This window comes from Silene latifolia, unplaced genomic scaffold (assembly GCF_048544455.1).
Source record: "Silene latifolia isolate original U9 population unplaced genomic scaffold, ASM4854445v1 scaffold_96, whole genome shotgun sequence".
Lineage (NCBI taxonomy): Eukaryota > Viridiplantae > Streptophyta > Magnoliopsida > Caryophyllales > Caryophyllaceae > Silene > Silene latifolia.
Genome location: NW_027413827.1, coordinates 1,834,957 through 1,853,699, shown reverse-complemented (window position 1 = coordinate 1,853,699; position 18,743 = coordinate 1,834,957). Strand labels below are relative to the sequence as shown.

Here is an 18,743-nt window from a genome sequence, read left to right as displayed (position 1 = left end):
ATGCTAAGAGCTCAAATTACGGGTTTTAAGCAAAGGGATGAAGAATCTTTGTATGAAGCTTGGGAGCGGTTCAAAGGTGTTTGTCGCTCATGTCCTCACCATGGACTTAGCGAATGGTTTTTAGTGCAACAATTTTGGAATGGTTTATATGAAGATTCAAGGAACATTCTCAATATGGGATCAAATGGAATGTTCACCGAAGTTGATGACAATCAAACATGGAACAAGATTGAGGAAATGGCGGTCCATAATTCACAATATAGTAGACCTCGCAAGGCTACTAGAGGAGGAAAGTATGAAGTGGACTCCGTTACTCAATTGGGTGCTCAACTTAGTGCTCACATTGACACAATCAACTTGAAGTTTGAACAAGCTATGGCTAGACTTGAGGAAAACTCAAAATCATCAAAGCATCATGTCAATGCCATGACGGCATCCTCATCAATCCCAAGTGGGATATGTGAGAATTGTGGAACTTTGGGTCATGACCCAAGTGAGTGTAGGGGAACAACCGAACAAGTCAATGCTTTCCAAGCTTACAAAAGTGGTACCCCTTATTCAAATTTTTACAATGAAAACACCAAGTTCCATCCAAATCTCTCATACAAAAGCCAAAATGTTCAAAACCCTCAAACAACATACACTCCACCACCCATGAGAAACCAAAATCAAAGACCCTTTTACAATCAAAACCAAGGTTACCAAAATCAAAATCCATACAATCACCAAAATGACCAAGGTTTTGATGTCCAAAAAGCGGTCCTCCAAATGCAAAAGAATCAACAAGAATTTTTCACTCAAATGCAAAAAGATAGCCAAGCAAAGGACACCACCATCAACAACATTCTAGCTCACACCAAGATGTTGGAAACACAATTGACTCAACTAGCATCTTCAAGCTCACAAAGACAAAAGGGGCAATTACCACCTCAAAGTAATCCCCCTAAACATGAAACGGTTAGTGCCATTCACTTGAGAAGTGGTACAAGATATGAAGCACCGAAGAAGCAAGTTGAGAATGAAGTTGTGAAAGCTAGTGAAAAGGAAGAAATTGTGCAAAGCCCCAAAGAAGGGGAATCATCAAAAGAAGAAAGTTCAAAGAAAAATGAAGACAAGGCCAAAGAGAAGGAGCCCATTGTGATTAGACTTCCTTTTCCAAGTCGTCAAGCCAAGCCCAAATTTGATGATAAACTTGGAAAGTTCATGGAGATTGTGAAGAATTTAGAAGTCTCAATTCCTTTCACGGAATTAATCAATCACGTTCCGGCCTATGCAAAGTACATGAAAGATATCCTCACAAAGAAGAAGTCGATCCGGAAACTTGAGACTATCACCTTCACTAAGGTGAGTAGTGCAATACTTCAAGGGAGTTCACCTCCAAAGTTAAAAGATCCGGGAAGCTTCTCAATACCGTGTACCATTGGCGACACGACGATCAACAAAGCCTTATGTGATCTAGGGGCTAGTGTGAGTGTCATGCCGTACTCGGTAAGTAAAAGGTTGGGAATGGGAGAGCTTAAATGCACCAATATCACACTCCAAATGGCCGATAGATCGACGAAGACACCATTAGGGATATGGGAAGATGTCCCCGTGCGAATTGGGAAGTTTTTCATCCCGGTGGACTTTGTCATTGTTGATATGGAGGAAGATTCCAACATTCCAATCATCTTAGGAAGACCTTTCCTACACACCGCGGGTGCGGTGATTGATGTGAAACATGGAGAGCTCACTCTAGAAGTGGGAGATGAAAGCATAACTTTTAATCTTGACAAAACCATGAGAGCTCCCCGTTTACATGAGCCATGTTTCATGATTGATCATTATAGCCGGAGGGATGAAAGGAAGAAATCGGAACTCCAATGGAAGAAGAAAGATGAAGATGCTCCATTCAAAGAGCAAGTGAATTGTGACAAGGAGAGCTTGCAAAGCTCATCAAAATCAACCAAGGAAGAAGAGGATGGCCTCATTGGCCAAGAGAAGAAATTGGGAGAGTTGTCTCCATCTAAGCAAGAGATTTTCAATGATCAACTCAATGAAGTTTGTGGTCTTTGGGACGACGAGTTTGAAGGGATTTTTAATCCCTACATTGGGCATGCCATCGATCATGATCAACAACAAGGACCACGGTCTATTGAGGACCTCTACCATAACAATGAACAAGCTTTTGATTACTTCTTCAAGGTGTTGAGCAACATCAACAACACCTTGAACATGCCCCCTTGACATCTCATCAAGAATGAGAGTTTGGTGGAGTCCTCCCTAAACCACCACTTGTAAATATTTCTAACTCCTTAACTTACATTTCAATTCTTGTATTGCATTTTTTGTCATTTTTGGATGTTTATCTACCTTGATCAAAATAATTGTCATGTAAGAGAGAAGTGAGGGAGGGACTAATAACTTCAATTGATGTGTAGTGCTTTACCTTGGTGTGGGGATGGCAATTGCCTAGGCTATTCATGCCTTAGTAGTGCCCCCACAATGAAGAACACAAGAAATGAAGAAGAATGGAAGAATGGTAAAGGGGAATGCATTGTGCACGAATGAAGTGAATCCGAGTACAAAGGACCAGAATCTGAGCGGATTGTAAAAAATCCGCCCGTCTCCAACAATCCGAGCGTCCTGCTGAGAAGACGCCCGTCCTGAGCTGAGCTGAAAATTGAGAATTCTTGACTGTTAAAGAATCCGAGCGGACTTCTGGAAAGACGCCCGTCTCATAGAATCCGTCCGTCTTGTGAAGAAGACGCCCGTCTTTGCAGCTGAAGAAAACAAAGAAATTTCTCTGGACTGAAATCCGTCCGTCCTGCAGCAAATCCGCCCGTCCCTACACAGAAGAATCCGAGCGGATTCCCCAGAATCCGCCCGTCTTTAGGCGAGCTTCTGAAAATTTTGAAGCTGCAGAATCCGCACGGATTGGGCCTAATCCGCACGGATTGCCCCTGCGTTTTCGAAAATTTCGACTCCTTTAAATGCCCTCCCACCTTCATTCCTTCATTCATTCATTCATAAACACTACCCACAAACATCAAAACCCTCATCCTCTCCATCACAAAAACAAAAACCCTCAACAAAATCCACCAAAATCAAATCAAACCATCCTTCAAACAACAAATCAATCACTCCATCTTCAATAACAATCAAAACCAAGAACAAAATCTTCAACCTTTGAGTCGATTTTTGATTTCATAAAGGCAAAGCCTTTCACCTTCAAATCGATTTGGGCATTCTACAAATTGAAGATTTTTGATTCTTTTCTTGGTTAGTTCATCAAATGGCAAGGACAAAGGGAGCAACAAAGGCACCAAAGGCAAAGGCTCTCTCTCAAAGGCAAAAAGCTCTCCAAACAAAGAAAGCTTTGGCAATGGTGGTAGCAACACCAAACTTGGAAGTACAACCACAACAACAACAAATTTCTATGGGAGCATCACCTTCTACTCCGGTAATCGATCAACTCTTGCATTATCCGGAGGTAACTTTTATTTCCGATACCCATAGAAATACATTTGCCAAGTTTGCTATGAAATCAATTCAATCCACCAAATTCATATGTGAAGATGCCTTGGAGAAATTGGGTGTTCTTGAACAAACAAAAGCCTTTTTCAATGCCATGGGTTTGAAGAAATTGTTTGAAACAAAGGAATTGACATACCCTTCCCTTGTCTTGGAATTCTTAAGTTCTTTAAAAGTCACCAAAGTTGAGAATAGGGAAAATCTTGAGTTTCGTCTAGCTAACATTAGTAGACGCATTACCTTTGAAGAATTAGGTGAAATTTTGGGTCTTAGCGATGAATCAAGTTATCTTAAGCATTATGGAAAGTATGACCCCGAGCCTCTTTGGGAGGCAATCTCCGGGAAGAAATTTGATGATTTTCATGCTTGTCTTGCTCTTTTGGTCCATCATCCGGGCATAAGAGTATGGCACAAAGTTGTGGGAAATACCATAATTGCTAGGAAGGACACCAATCATTTCACAAGACTTGATTTTATTCTCCTTGAATCGGCTTTGAATATCGGAAGAATCCATACCAAGCCTTTCAATTCTTTGAGGCTATTGGTTGATAGATGGCTCCATGTTGATAGTGGGAAGAAGGGTACAACCGTTATTGTTAATGGCGGCCTAGTCACGGTCCTAGCCAAGCACTTTGATCCTAATTTCAATACGGATAGCAAGTACAAGGCAAAGGAAGGTGGCCATCTTATTGATATGCCTATCATGATTAACAAGTTCAAGTGGGTTGCTCAAAACCCTCTTGACACCAAGTGTGGATGGCTTACTAGTGAGGCTCGATCATTCACTTTACCCGTGAAGATTTGTCGTCTAAGTGTCCACCGGACCAACTATCTACTTCCCCTATCCAAAGAAGCCGAGTACATCATTCAACAACAAAAGGGTGATCATGAAACCCCCTCCTCTTCCATTGTTATACCGCCTTACCCCTTTGTGTATGAAGAGTTCAAACCGGAAGGAGTTGAAATTGGGAAAGACTATGTCACTCTTCTTATGCAAGCCATGCACAAGCAAGCTTATGAAGACCGGAAGAATGCATATTTGGCTCAATATCCTCCCCTCTTACATTTAGCTATGCAAGGACTCCTTGATCCATCTTGTCCTTTGCCTAGTTGGGCGGATAAAGAAGCCTTGTTTCCGGGTGCATCTAGGGACGTGGTGGAAGACAATGAGGTTGTTGGAAATGGTGAAGAATTTGATGAAAACATTGAGGAAGAAGCAAGTGGAGATGAAGAAAGAGATGGTGAAGATGATGATGAACAAGATGAGGAACAAGATGAAGAAGAAAGTGCCAAGGAAAGTGGCAATGTGACCACTTCTCATGAGGGAAGTGATGATGATGATAGCATGATGGAAGACTAGCCTTGGAGACTCCTACACTCCCATGGTTTGTCTATATCTCTTTGTATTTTATTTCATTTTGATCATTGTTGGTTTAGTCCTAGCAACATCAAAGGACTCACACCTCGGTTCCATTGAGGTGTTCTTTATTGTTCCCATTTGTAAAATCCAAAATGACAATCTAGTTTCATGCATAGCATAGTGTGTGCATGAACTACCCCAATGCTTTGACATTAGCAATAGTGTCTTATTTGGTTTGGGGAAGTTAATGCATACACAACGGGAGGTAATCTAAATTATCCTCTCCGTCATAACAAAAACCATGCATCATGTAGTATAGCTTAGTGTAGAATTGCATTTAGTATAGAAATCATGCATCATCTTTGCATAATTTCCATCATTTTGGCCATTGAGGACAATGCCCATATTAGTGTGGGGATGGGAATTCTAACACTTAACTTTTATTCAAAAAACCATAAAAATTGAAAATTTTCAAAAACCATAAAAATTTGAAAAATTGAAAAATCCAAAAACAAGTTCATTTCCTTTGTATATATTGTCTTGTATATATTATGTTTGTTCATCCTTGTTCACTTTGATTAACTACGCCACATCCGAGACATGAGGATATTGAAGACCGCATGGTATGATCTTTCCAATCTCCTTTTTCCTCTTTATGTTAATGACTATGTGGCTTTATTTTGATTGATGCGGTAAAAACAATGTGAACTTAGGACTTGCATTTAGTTTATTTGTCATATTAGTTGGTAGAACCATTTGCATTAGGATGTTTATATGTTAGTTGCATCATGGCATGTAGTTTGCATGTTAGAAAAATTTTGCGAAACCGTCTACTTGGGAAGCTTGACAAGTGTATATAGGCCCTAGTAGATGCTTTTTGTTCTTAAGACTTTGCTTGTTAGAATGCTTGTAAAACACCCTAGGATGTGTCATGCTAGTATCCTTTGACCCATGGTTTAAGGCCGAGTCAAGAGTACCTTGTGGTGTGATAACTCCTTGGCTACCGTTTATTCCAAGGTGACCCTTGAAACCATGCATACTTCCATCATTCATCCATGTTCTACCATATTTTTGTCATCAAAGGGAATGGGCACAAAAAGAAATCAATTTGAGTTCAATGAAATGAAAAGTGAAAGAAAGTTTGCAAAAATTGCATCAAAAAGAAAAGAGGAGCAAAAATAGACTCCTAAGCTTCAAATACAAGGCGCCCTCGTTACTAATTGGCGTGACTTTGAAAATGTTCAAAAGAAATGCAAAAAGTTGTCAAGTATTGAAATGCCAAAAATCAAAAAGAAATGGCAAGAAAGTGTTCTCAAATGTCAAATGCCACATGAAATTGGGGGGAAAAACAACAATGAAAGCAAACTCCCAAAATGAAACTCAAATATCTATCGATCCCTTTATCCATCGTATCCATTTTGTGCATGGTAGAGAGGGGACGACCCTTCTTCTTGTCTAGGCAAGAGGGGGAATTCCGCGATCCTCCAGTGTTTCTAACACCATAGGGAGTCTACTCTTGACGAAAGCATTTAACGATTGAGGACAAAGGTACCCTAGCTTGACACACTTTGGAGGTGATTTATTGGTATCCTTCTAGGCTTAGTAGTTTGAATAAATTGCATCTATGAAGGATTGTGTACCCTTGAATTGCTCCCCTTGTAGATAATTTCCGCCACTTAGATGAGGAAAGTGGCTATTCTTTTTGTAGATGCATCCATTATGTGATTTTATGTGCTTTAATGTTTGGATGTGTCGCCATTTTGGCAAGACCCACCTTGCCTTGCAAGAAGGCATCCTACCTCATGGTTGTCTTGTTGTGAGTTGAAGGGGCGGAGTGAGACCCGCTAATTGTCTCATATCGGCTATTATTATTAGGATAGGTTAGTTTTGGTCCTAGTCTTTGTCACCTCTTTACTCGGGACGAGCAAAGGTTCGGTTTGGGGATATTTGATGTGACCATAATTGGCGCATATTTAGCCCCCGAATTACCATTGTTTCCATGCTTTTTAGTGCCTATTTGGGTCATTTCTTATCTTTAGTTCTTTGTTTTGCATATTCTTTGAGATTTTGATCCCTTGGTAGGAAAGGAGTAAGAATCTTGCATTTTCATGGCAAAACGAGGCTAAATTGATTGTATTCAATGACCAAGCATCAAGAAGAGACAAGACTAGAAGGCCTTTGTACATATTATAGTAGAAGAACAATGTTGAGAAAGGATCCTTGCGTCCCCAAGGAAATCCCCAAGGAATTTATGAAGAAAAGGGAAGAAAAGAAGAAGAATTGAAGCTGACCTACAATCCGAACGAATTGCAGACAATCCGTCCGTCCAGCCTCAACAATCCGAGCGTCCCTCCTTGGAATCCGCTCGGATTCCCCCAGCACAATCCGAGCGTCCCTCTCCTGAATCCGCTCGGATTGCACAGCCCAAATCCGGCCGTCCCGACTCTAATCCGCACGGATTTCAGTACAGCACGGATTTCATTCTTCAAGCTACGAAAAGAGAAGCCCTTCTCTCAGAAAATACCGGGTCCTCCTTGCTCAACTTAAAAAGTGTAATTACTAGTTTAGCCCTTAGTTAACCCTAATGCATCCTCCCTAATTTTCACTATAAATACCCCATTAGGCTAATTAGAGGAGCATGTTCTTCTTATCAATATTTAGAGTAGTTAATATCAATCAAATCTCTCTTCAATATTGTAATCAAGTATTAATCAAGTTTTAATCCAAGTTTTAGTTCTTTAATCTCTCTCTTGTTCTTCCTTTATTTTGGGTAATTAGAAGATTATTGGGTTTATTGGGAGATTGACAACCTTCCATCAATCATCAAGTTCTTCTATTATTCTTTGCATTATTATTTTGGAATCATTAGTAGGTATAATCTCTTAATCCCTTTTTAATTATTGCTAATTACTTTCATTTATTCATCATGTTTCATATTGTTGGTATGATTGACAACCTTGCTAGCATGATCAACATGATAATGAGTGAGTAGTCTCTTAGCTAGGGTTTAATGGGTGATTAGGGGAAACCAACATGGGGAATGATTCATGCTTAAATCAATATGCTTTCATATCTTATTTGCTTGCTTGTTTTGATCTTAATACATGCACATGTTCTATTTGATGAAATGCTAAGCCTATGAATCCTTGCATTTACTATCATCTTCTATCCTTTCAACTTGACTTGTAAGACATAACCCAACTCGAGTCTTGTTAGACCATGCATGTGTTGAGTAGGAAAGATTAAGTCGACTTGTAGGTGTTGTACAATCTAATCGATTCGGCTCCGGGACCCAAACTTTCCTAGGATTGTAAGATATAACCCAACTCAATCCATCACAACAATAATTGCTTGCTTATAATTTGAGAACATGTTTGTATGATCATATCCCATGATTTCCCTATGATCCCATGACACCCTAGTGCCTTTAATCAATTGTTTACACCCCTTATTTTATTCATCTTGCTAGTTTATTTTCATTGTTATTTTAGTTTAGTAACCTTCTACATCAACCCAATTTGTGACACCACTAGTTACAATAGAATTCTCATTTCAATACCCGTCCCTTGGGATCCGACCTTTACTTACCTCTTTAATAATTGTAGAGTTGCTTGTGAAGTATAAATTGTGTTTTGTATCGACCATTGACCAACGACCACATATACTTAATTGTGAACACCAAATGGCCTCGATCAATGCCTTTATAGAATATTGTAGGGAGAATGGTGTTGGGCATAACTTCTCAGCACCACGAACCCCACAACAAAACGGTGTTGTTGAACGTATGAATAGAACATTGGAGGATATGGCACGCACGATGTTATTGTGTAGTGGCCTACCTCGTAATTTATGGGCTGAAGCTATTAGTAATGCATGCTATGTTCATAATCGAGCTTTGATTAGACCCATTCTCAAGAAGACTCCTTATGAGCTTCTTAGGGGACGTAAACCTAACATATCACATCTACGTTGCTTCGGGAGTAAATGTTTTGTCCATAATAATGGCAAAAATATATTAAGCAAATTCGATCCCAGAAGTGACGAAGCGGTGTTTGTCGGTTATTCTAATTATAGTAAAGCATATAAGGTTTTCAATAAGAGAACCTTATACATCGAAGAAAGTGTTCATGTTGTTTTTGATGAGAATAATATGTTTGACAAAGCTGAACAGGATGAGGAAGAAGATTTGAACGAACCTGATTTCCGACTATCCAGGGATGAGCTTCCAGAATTGGATGAGGAAGATAAGGAAATTGAGGGCACAAATGATGAACAAGGAAGCCCTTCGAATGATAAAGGAAAGAGAACTGAGAGTTTAGTTGATGATACTAAAACCTCTTCTCAATCTAAGAAATCGGAGAATAAAGTTATAACTGATAAAGCTATAACTTCAACTCCAAATCAACGAACTAAGTCCAATTTTATAACTAATTCTGTTATAACCCCAGGCTTGGATTCAGGGGGAACAAGGCTTGAACTCCGATCACTCGAAGATGATGAAACTAGTTCAGATGAAGATGTGCCTCCTGTTTCAAAGAAATGGATATATAAGGATTCCCATCCAATGGAAACCATCCTAGGAAGTTTGAATGAAGGCATTCGAACTCGTAGAAGACTTAACAACTTTTGCTCATTCTACTCCTTTCTTTCAACCATTAAGCCAACAAATATCAAAGAAGCACTTGCCGAACCAGATTGGATCGTTGCTATGCAAGAAGAGCTTCAATAGTTCTAACGGAACAAAGTGTGGCATTTGGTTCCAAGACCTAAAGACCGAACGGTTATCGGTACGAGATGGGTTTTTAGAAACAAGCTGGACGATACAGGAGTTATTGTATGAAATAAAGCTAGATTGGTTGTACAAGGGTATAATCAACAAGAAGGAATTGACTATGATGAAACCTTCGCTCCTGTAGCCAGACTTGAGGCTATTAGATTATTAATAGCGTTTGCTGCTCATAAAGGAATTAAACTTTTTCAAATGGACGTTAAGACAGCTTTTCTTAACGGTTATTTGAATGAGGAGGTTTTTGTTGAACAACCCCCAGGATTTCTCGATAGCATGTTTCAAGACCATGTTTTCAAATTAGATAAAGCCCTGTATGGTTTGAAACAGGCTCCGAGGTCGTGGTACGACAGATTGTCAAAATATCTTCTTGAAAGTGGCTTTAAAAGAGGATCTGTCGATAAAACCCTATTCCTGAAAACTGAGGATTCCGATCTATTAATTGTACAAATATACGTTGACGATATTATTTTTGGTTCAACTAATAATCGTTTGTGTAAGTACTTTTCAGATTTAAAGACCTCAGAATTCAAGATGAGCATGATGGGAGAACTCAAGTTCTTCCTTGGACTCCAAATCCAACAAACTCCTGAAGGGATTATGATACACCAACAAAAATACATCAAGGAGCTAATCAAGAAATTCGGTATGGAAAATTCTAATTCTAAGCCAACTCCTATGGGTACTGAGAAGAAGTTGACCTTGGATGAAAACGGTAAGTCTGTCGATGAGACGACTTATCGAGGTATGATTGGCTCACTTCTTTATTTAACTGCAAGTCGTCCGGATATTATGTTTAGTGTATGCATATGTGCTCGATTCCAATCGTGCCCTAAAGAATCGCATATGATTGCAATTAAAAGAATCTTGAAGTATTTAATTGGTACATCTAAATTATATCTATGGTATCCTCTTGAATGTAATTTCGATCTCATAGGATATTCAGATGCAGATTATGCAGGATGTTCACTTGATAGAAAAAGTACTTCCGGCATAGCCACGCTTGTTGGACCGTGTATTATTACGTGGGGGTCAAAGAAGCAAAATTATGTTGCGCTATCTACTGCTGAAGCCGAATACATTGCCGTTGGCTGGTATGTTCTCAACTTTTATGGCTTAAGCAACAATTATGTGATTACGGTGTTAATGTTGGGTGTATACCTATTTTATGTGATAACACGAGTGCCATAATTATATCTAAGAACCCTGCACAACACTCACGAACTAAGCACATAGACATTAGACACCATTTTCTACGTGATCATGTAGATAAGGGCAACATAAGACTGGAATTTTGTAGTACAGAAAAACAATGGGCTGACATTTTTACCAAAGCATTGGCTAGAGAACGTTTTGAGATTTTGCGGTTGGAAATTGGTTTAATTGATGGCAACTAAACTTGTCACATATTTTATTCTCCATATGACTAACTAGATTTGACGACATTGTATGACTGTGTCCGTATTTTTCGTTGCAAGTTTATTTATGTCAAATGTTATATTATATTATGAGAATATTCCATTTTCTAGTCATGTATATCTTAAGTTTTATTACGAACCAAAAGTCGTAACAAATTGCTTCCAGTTTCTTGCCTTAACCGAAATTCTCCACAAAATTATATCTCTTGCCATATCTTGTCATATCTAATAAACAATCTACCCTAACCACTTGTTTTATCTTTTGGTAAGTAAATAATCAAAAAAATATATTTCTTTACCTACTTGACACGAGGCGGAATTCGAATGGTGGACTAAAATTTTCGAAAATAGAAATTTTCAAAAAGATTCATTTGTCGTCTTATGGGCGACTTCCGAAGAGTAGGGATCTTCAAAAGATAGACCAGTTGAAAAGTTGTCTTAAGTTTGTTTTCAAAAGACGGTTTGAGTTTGAGTTGCGGCGGCTCTGAAAACAATGTGCTGTTTCCGAAGACGGCTTTGAAATCCAAAATCGAGTGTTTTGAAAATCGAGTTTTGAAAGGTTTGAAAAGGTTGTGATCCCGGGGACGGTGTATGGTCATCGGGATTTGAAAAGGCCTCGAAAAAGGGTGTGTGTCATTTTCGAGTTTTGAAAGAGCCATTGTGTCGACGCGAGACGGGTTAATATCCGTGTCTTGACGCGGCGATTATAACGGCGTAAAAAGGTGTTTTTGAAACGGTTGTAGAAAACCGGGTTTGAAAATCGTCATTACTAGAAAGGCGTGCTTTTTTTGAAACGGTTGTAGAAAACCGGATTTGAAAATCGTCATTACGACGGCCTAGAAAGGCGTGCTTTTTCAAATGGTTGTAGAAAACCGGGTTTCAAAATCGTCGTTACGACGGCCTAGAAAGGCGTGCTTTTTGAAATGGTTGTAGAAAATCAGGTTTAAAAATCGTCATTAAAAAGGCCTAAAAAGGCGTGCAACGGTCGGCGAAAGACCGGAGTTTGAAATGGCCATTATAACGGTGCAAAAGAGTGTTTGAAAGTCTAAAATGACACGGAAGGACTTATGATCACATAACACATAAGCACTCGCAGTTCATTTGACGTGAGCGTGTCGTTGTACACCCAATCAAAACACATTTATAATACTCAACAAACAACAAGTTAGTGGTAAGCCGAGGTCGATCAATGGGACGGTGTGCTTTAGGTTCTAAGTCTATCTATCTCAATTTATGCTAGTGTCACAATTGAGGGGGTTTGTAGTTGTGTTCTAGGCTAATGCAAGCAATAAAGTATAATAAGCAATAAAAGGAAGGATGTAAACAAATGATTAAAAGTACTAGGATATCATGGGGTCATAGGGGATTCATGGTGTTGATCATACAAACATGTTTACAAAGTTGCAAGCAATTAATGTTGTGGAGGAACCGAGTTGGTTTATATCTTACGATTCTTAGGAAGAGTTGGGTCCCGGAGCCGAATCGATTAGATTGTACAACACCTACAAGTCGACTTACTTTCCTCCAAATCACTTTTATGCATGATCTAACAAGACTCGAGTTGGTTTATATCTTACAAGTCATGTTGAGTAGATAAGAGATGGGTAAAAATGCAAGGATTCATAGGCTTAGCATTTCATCAAACATAACATATGCATAGGTTGACATCACAACAAGCAAGCAAATTAATTATGAAAACATATTAGATTAAGCATGATTAGTCCCATGTTTGTTTCCCTTAATTATCCACTAATCCTAGTTTAGTAACTACTCACTCATTATCATGGAAAACATGTCATTAATAGTGTCAATCATTACAACAAGTATAAACATGATAAGAGCTTATGGAAATAAACAATAAAGAGTAAAGAGTAAAGGGATTATACCAAACTTGAGATGATCCAAATAATAAATCAAAGAATAAAAGAAGAGAACTTGATTGATTGGTGAAGGGTTGTCAATCCTCCAATAATAACCCAATAGTCTTCAATTACCCAAAAGTAACAAACTTGAACAATAATTAAGGAGAGATTAATGTGAAATTTGTGGAAAGATTAAGGAGTAATCTAATCTAATCTACTCCTAATCTATTCTAAGAGGATTTTCTAATGTGGAAGCCCCCTTCATTATCGTCAAAATGGGGTATTTATAGTAGTGCCTCATTAGGTTAACTAAGGCTAAATTAGTAATTAACAATTCTAAGTTCTAAGCATGGAATCGCAAGTATTTCGGAAAGATGGGCATCTTTGCTGAAGACGCCATGGTCCGCTCATCCAAGAGGTAGGACGCTCGGATTGTTGCATGGAGGGATGAGCGGCTAGAGAGTCGGGACGCTCGGATTGCGGGCTCCTTGGACGAGCGTCTTAGCTCCTTGGACGCTCGGATTCCTCTTCAGAATGTTCCCTTCATATCCTTCTTATTCTTGCAATGTTGGTCTTTAGTTCTTGCCCTTCCTTCAATACTCGTTCAACCAAGATCGTCAATGTCCTTCCAAATAGGCTCAAGAGACGAGAATTTTCCGCTTAATTGTCTCATTTCCTATAAATCAAACACAAAGCAATAGGAAAGCAAAATAGGAAGCATTTGACGAGTAAAATAGCTATGAGACGCTATAATAGTATGCAAAATAGGTTCAAGTAGGGGACTAAATGTGCGCAAATATGAGTCACATCAAATATCCCCAAACCGAACCTTTACTCGTCCCGAGTAAAGAGGTGACAAAAACTAGACCTTTATTTAAACTATCCTAATAACATAGCCCACATGAGATAATTAGCGGGTCTCACTCCGCCCCTTCAACTTACAATAAGATAACCATGAGGTAGGATGCCTTCTTGCAAGGCAAGGTGGGTCTTGCCGAAATGGCGATACATCCAATCATTAAAGCACACAAAATCAAGTAATGGATGCATCTACAAAAGAATAGGCACTTTCTTCATCTAAGTGGCGGAAATTATCTAAAGGGGAAGCAATTCAAGGGTACACACTCCTTCATAGATGCAATTTCTTCAAACTACTAAGCCTAGAAGGATACCAATAAATCACCTCCAAATTGTGTCAAGCTAGGGTACCTTTGTCCTCAATCGTTAAATGCTTTTGTCAAGAATAGACTCCCTATGGTGTTAGAAACACTTTAGGATCGCGGAATTCCCCCTCTTGCCTAGACAAGAAGAAGGGTCGTCCCCTCTCTACCATGCATAAAAATGGATACGATGGATAAAGGGATCAATAGTAATTGAGTTTCATTTGGGAGTTTGCTTTTTGTTGTTGTTTTTCCCCTCAATTTCTTGTGGCATATAACATTTAAGAACACTTTCTTTTTGCCATTTCTCTTGATTTTTGGCATTTTCAACACTTGACAACTTTTCAACTTTTTTCATTTTCTTTTGAACATTTTAAAAGTCACCCCATATGTAGTGAGGGTGCCTTATATTTGAAGCATAGGAGTTTATTTTTGCTCCTCTTTTCATTTGATGCAATTGCAAACTTTTTCTTTTCTTTTCTTTTCTTGAACTCAAATTTGAACAATTTCTTTTTGTGCACATTCCCTTTGATGACAAAATGTATGGTAGAACATGGATGAATGATGGTTGCATGGTTTCAAGGGTCACCTTGGAATAAACGGTAGCCAAGGAGTTATCACACCACAAGGTACTCTTGACTAGGCCTTAATCCATGGGTCAAAGGATACTAGCATGACACGTCCTAGAGTGTTTCATAAACTAAATGCAACTATATGCCATGATGCAACCAACATATATACAACCTAATGCATATGCTTCTACCAACTAGTATGCCAAATAAACTAAATGCAATCCTAAATTCACATTGTTTTTACTGCATCAATCAAAATAAAGCCACATAGTCATTAACATAAAGAGGAAAAAGGAGATTGGAAAGATCATACCATGCGGTCTTCAATATCCTCATGTCTCGGATGCGGCATAGTCGATAAATGTGAACAAGGATGAGCAAACACAATATATACAAACAATATATATATTCACAAGATTACACTATAAAGGAAATGAACATATTTTTGAGTTTTTGAAATTCTCAAATTTTTATGGTTTTCGATTTTATGAAATTAAAAGACATATATTTGTGATTTTTCGAAATTTTTCGATTTTTATGCATTTTTGGAATATAAATTCCCATCCCCACTTTATTTTGGACATTGTCCTCAATGTACATGTAGGAGTAGGAATAAAAAGGAAATACATGTTTTTGAATTTTTTAATTTTTTGAAATAAAGTACAAATGCAATGATATGATATGAATGAATGCATGCTCTAACTAAATGCAATTCTATATGACATATATAACAAATGAATGCAATCTAAACTATACTATATGATGCATGCTAAATGCTTAAGTCACTTATGATCAAACCTCCCCAAACCGATTTAAACACTATTTCTAGTGTAGAAAAGAATAGGATTGGTCATTAGTGGCTATGAGTTCTAATCTATATGCGATTATTTTACATGGGTCATGTGAGATATAATACAATGCAATTATGCTATATGAACTAGCTAATGCAAATGCAATATGAAATATAATACAAATGCAAGTGAAGGCTAAACTAAATACAATGCATTATATAAAAGAGAGGGAGAGAAGAGTATCATATAAATGGAGGTGGTGAGATAGGCATCTCTCACTCGTCATCATCATCTTGGTGGTAGCCATACCTATTAGAGCTTCCTCCTTGGTCATACCCTCCTTCTTAACCAGAGTATCCTCCACCTTGACCATCAAAATTCCCGGCTTGGTTCCTTGATTAGGGAACAAAAGATGTGGTTGAGCCCAAGATAGCCGAGGGCCATTAGGGTCGATATACCCTTGTTGTGCCATTTGGTAGTACTGAGGATAAAGGGCCATGTAGTTATCGACCCGCCCTTCGTGTACTCCGATATCAACCCTCTTCATAAGGTTCATCAAGTCATGCATATCCGGAGCATTGGGGATTTTTGGTGAAAATGGCGTATGGGGAGTAGGGTATGGTGGGATAGGCACATAGGATGGCGGGGCAATGGGCCTTGCCGGTATCCCACGAGGCGGTGGAGGTTGGCGGGGTACTTCTTCTCTTTGAGGGGGGTTGGCGAGGATTTGGATGTCGAGAAGGTAACTCGGCCTAGGCGAATACGGGCTCAACCTTGGGTCGATACCGGGTATAGTTCACCCCGAAAGAACAATAGAGGAACACCCTTTTGTGAACCATTCTACACTCCCATTTTGAGTGTAGGCACACCACCGGTGGTGGTTGAAGACGGCGTCCTCATCAATCAAAGTAATACCCTCAAGAGGTGTATAAGTCCCATGGGTGTTGAACCCGGGACAAAGGTAGTTTGCCAAGATATTAATTAGACCTCCCATCACGAAGGTCTTAAGTTGGGAGTTCCCTTGAGAGAAATCATAGAATCTCGTAAGCATCTCAAGGGGGGTATTGAATTTGTACCTCTTTGTCCCCCGGACATTTAGATAGGACTCAAGAAATGTCAAATCGAGGAGTGTGCACCTATCTTGCTCATACCTCCCATTAATGGTGCCGGCTACGAAACGTTCGGTGATCCGAATCACCGGGTGTTGAATAGCAAAGGTGTAGCACTGTTTTTGGTGAATGAAATCCCTCCCGGAAATAGCCTTCCATACTAGGTCCACATCAAAATCGGAGGGTTTGTTGATGTTGTTTGTTGGTACAATAAGACCAAAAATTTGAGCAAATTGGTCAAGTGATAGGCTATGGTCAAGGTTGCACAACCGGAACTCCATACCAACATCGTTCCGTGTGTTTGAAACAATACGAAGGCTACTCAAAAATTCCAAGGTAAGGCTAAGGTACGTCTCTTCATGGGCATGGAATAATTTCCCAATCCCCAAACCATCAAAGAACATTTCAGTTTGGTACCTTATACCTAGGGTTTCTAACACCCTAGTATCAATAAACTGAGTGGGTTCGTAATGCTTACCTAGCAACTTGACGAACTTAGCGCGGTGTTCATCGGATGTGAAGAGTACCTCCGGAAAGTACTCTAGTTGCTCCACCCCTCCTCTTTTTACGGGATGAAAGTTTCTTGGTACCACCATTTGTTGAGGGGATGAAGAAGATGAGCCCTTGCGCTTCTTGGTAGCGGCTTCAACAAGTTTCTTGGCTTTTCCCTTGAGGTTCATCATTTTTGATTTGGGAAAGTTAGGGTTTGGTTGGTTTTTGTTGAGAAGGGAGTGTTTGAAGATGAAGATGAGTGGATTTTGTTTAGATAAGATGAGGAAATGAGGGATGGTGGGGGTATTTTTATAGAAAAGAGGGGTGGGACGAGCGGCTGAGGGTCGGGCCTGGGCGGATAATCCGAGGAAAACGCAGAAATCTGAGCGTCTTCATGCACGGGACGGGCGTCTTACTGCATCTGGTCCGAGCGTCCTAGCAAAAATCCGCTCGGATTTCGTTACAGGGATTCTGCTTCTTCTGGGAGGAACAAAAGACGAGCGTATTGTTTTTGGGACAAGCGGCAGAAAGTGGACGAGCGTCTTCTTTAGAATCCGCTCGGATTATAGTTCAGTCCCAAAATTTTCTTCAGGTATCCTACGGGACGAGCGTCCAACATAGAATACGGGCGTCTTTATCTGGACGAGCGTCTTGGGCAGCAATCCGCTCGGATTTCGTGTCAGAACTAAACACCACCTGGAGGGAAGCTGAGGACGAGCGTCCAAGCCTCGAGACGAGCGTCCCTCGCTGCTTTTCAGACTTTTCTTTCTTTTCTTTTCAGGATCGTACCCTCGCACCCTTTTGATATTCCTCCTTATCTTTCTCTGAAATTTTGCTCAATAAGAATGTAAGAAAACTCTCTCTCACTACTCTCATGTAAGAAATTGTAAATAAAAATGCGAAAATGTACAATATTATACAAGGTAAAGGTCCTAGAAATATCTTACAAATGGTGGTTTGAGATAGAACTCCACCAAACTAGTTCAAATTGTAGAAATTCTTGTCCATAGAGCTCAAGGCTCTTAATAGAAGATCAAAAGCTTGTGAACAAGTTCCAAATAAGCATAAGTATGGTTTGCTTAACTTCAAGACGAAGCTTGGCCAAGGGAATTTGTCATTTGTTCTTGTTTTCTTCCTCTTCTTGGCACTTGAATATTCACGATGCTTCAAACCAATTAGCCCATGATTCTTGTTAGCGTAAGGTAGGAAGTATGGTTCACGATTGTCCGGAGACTTCCACTCACCACCTTCTTCTTCGCCTTTGGTGATGATGATAGCATTTGAATTTATCAATCCTTCAAGAGTAGAAGGAGAATTCTCATAGCATTGATGACGGGGTACCTTTGGAGTTGATGTTGTGGGTGCCAAATTTCCACAAGTAGCTTCATGTGCAATTTTCTTTTTGAGCTTTTCCATCAAATATCCTTTGTATGATGCTTTGACCTTTTGAAGAAGGTCCACCATATCATCTTCGACAATCATTGGCTCCATGGTGGGTGCCAAGTAATCTTCATGGGGAATAGGGAAGGGACATTCATCTTCATGATAAAATATTTCAAATATCTCAAGGATAGGCTCCTCGAGGAGAGCAACCTCACAAACTTCCGCTTCCTTATCCCACGAGTTCTTGCAAAAAATGATTTTATCATCATAGCTATGTTCGTAAGAATCATAGATGGG

General features: G+C 39.4%; 1 non-coding gene across 1 annotated transcript; it reads right to left on the bottom strand.

Annotated features, from left to right (window-relative positions):
• Nucleotides 1-107, bottom strand: LOC141640700 (small nucleolar RNA R71). Its single transcript, XR_012543135.1, has one exon. It is a non-coding gene; the product is annotated as a small nucleolar RNA R71 (small nucleolar RNA).
• Between the last annotated feature and the right edge of the window lie 18,636 nt (nt 108-18,743).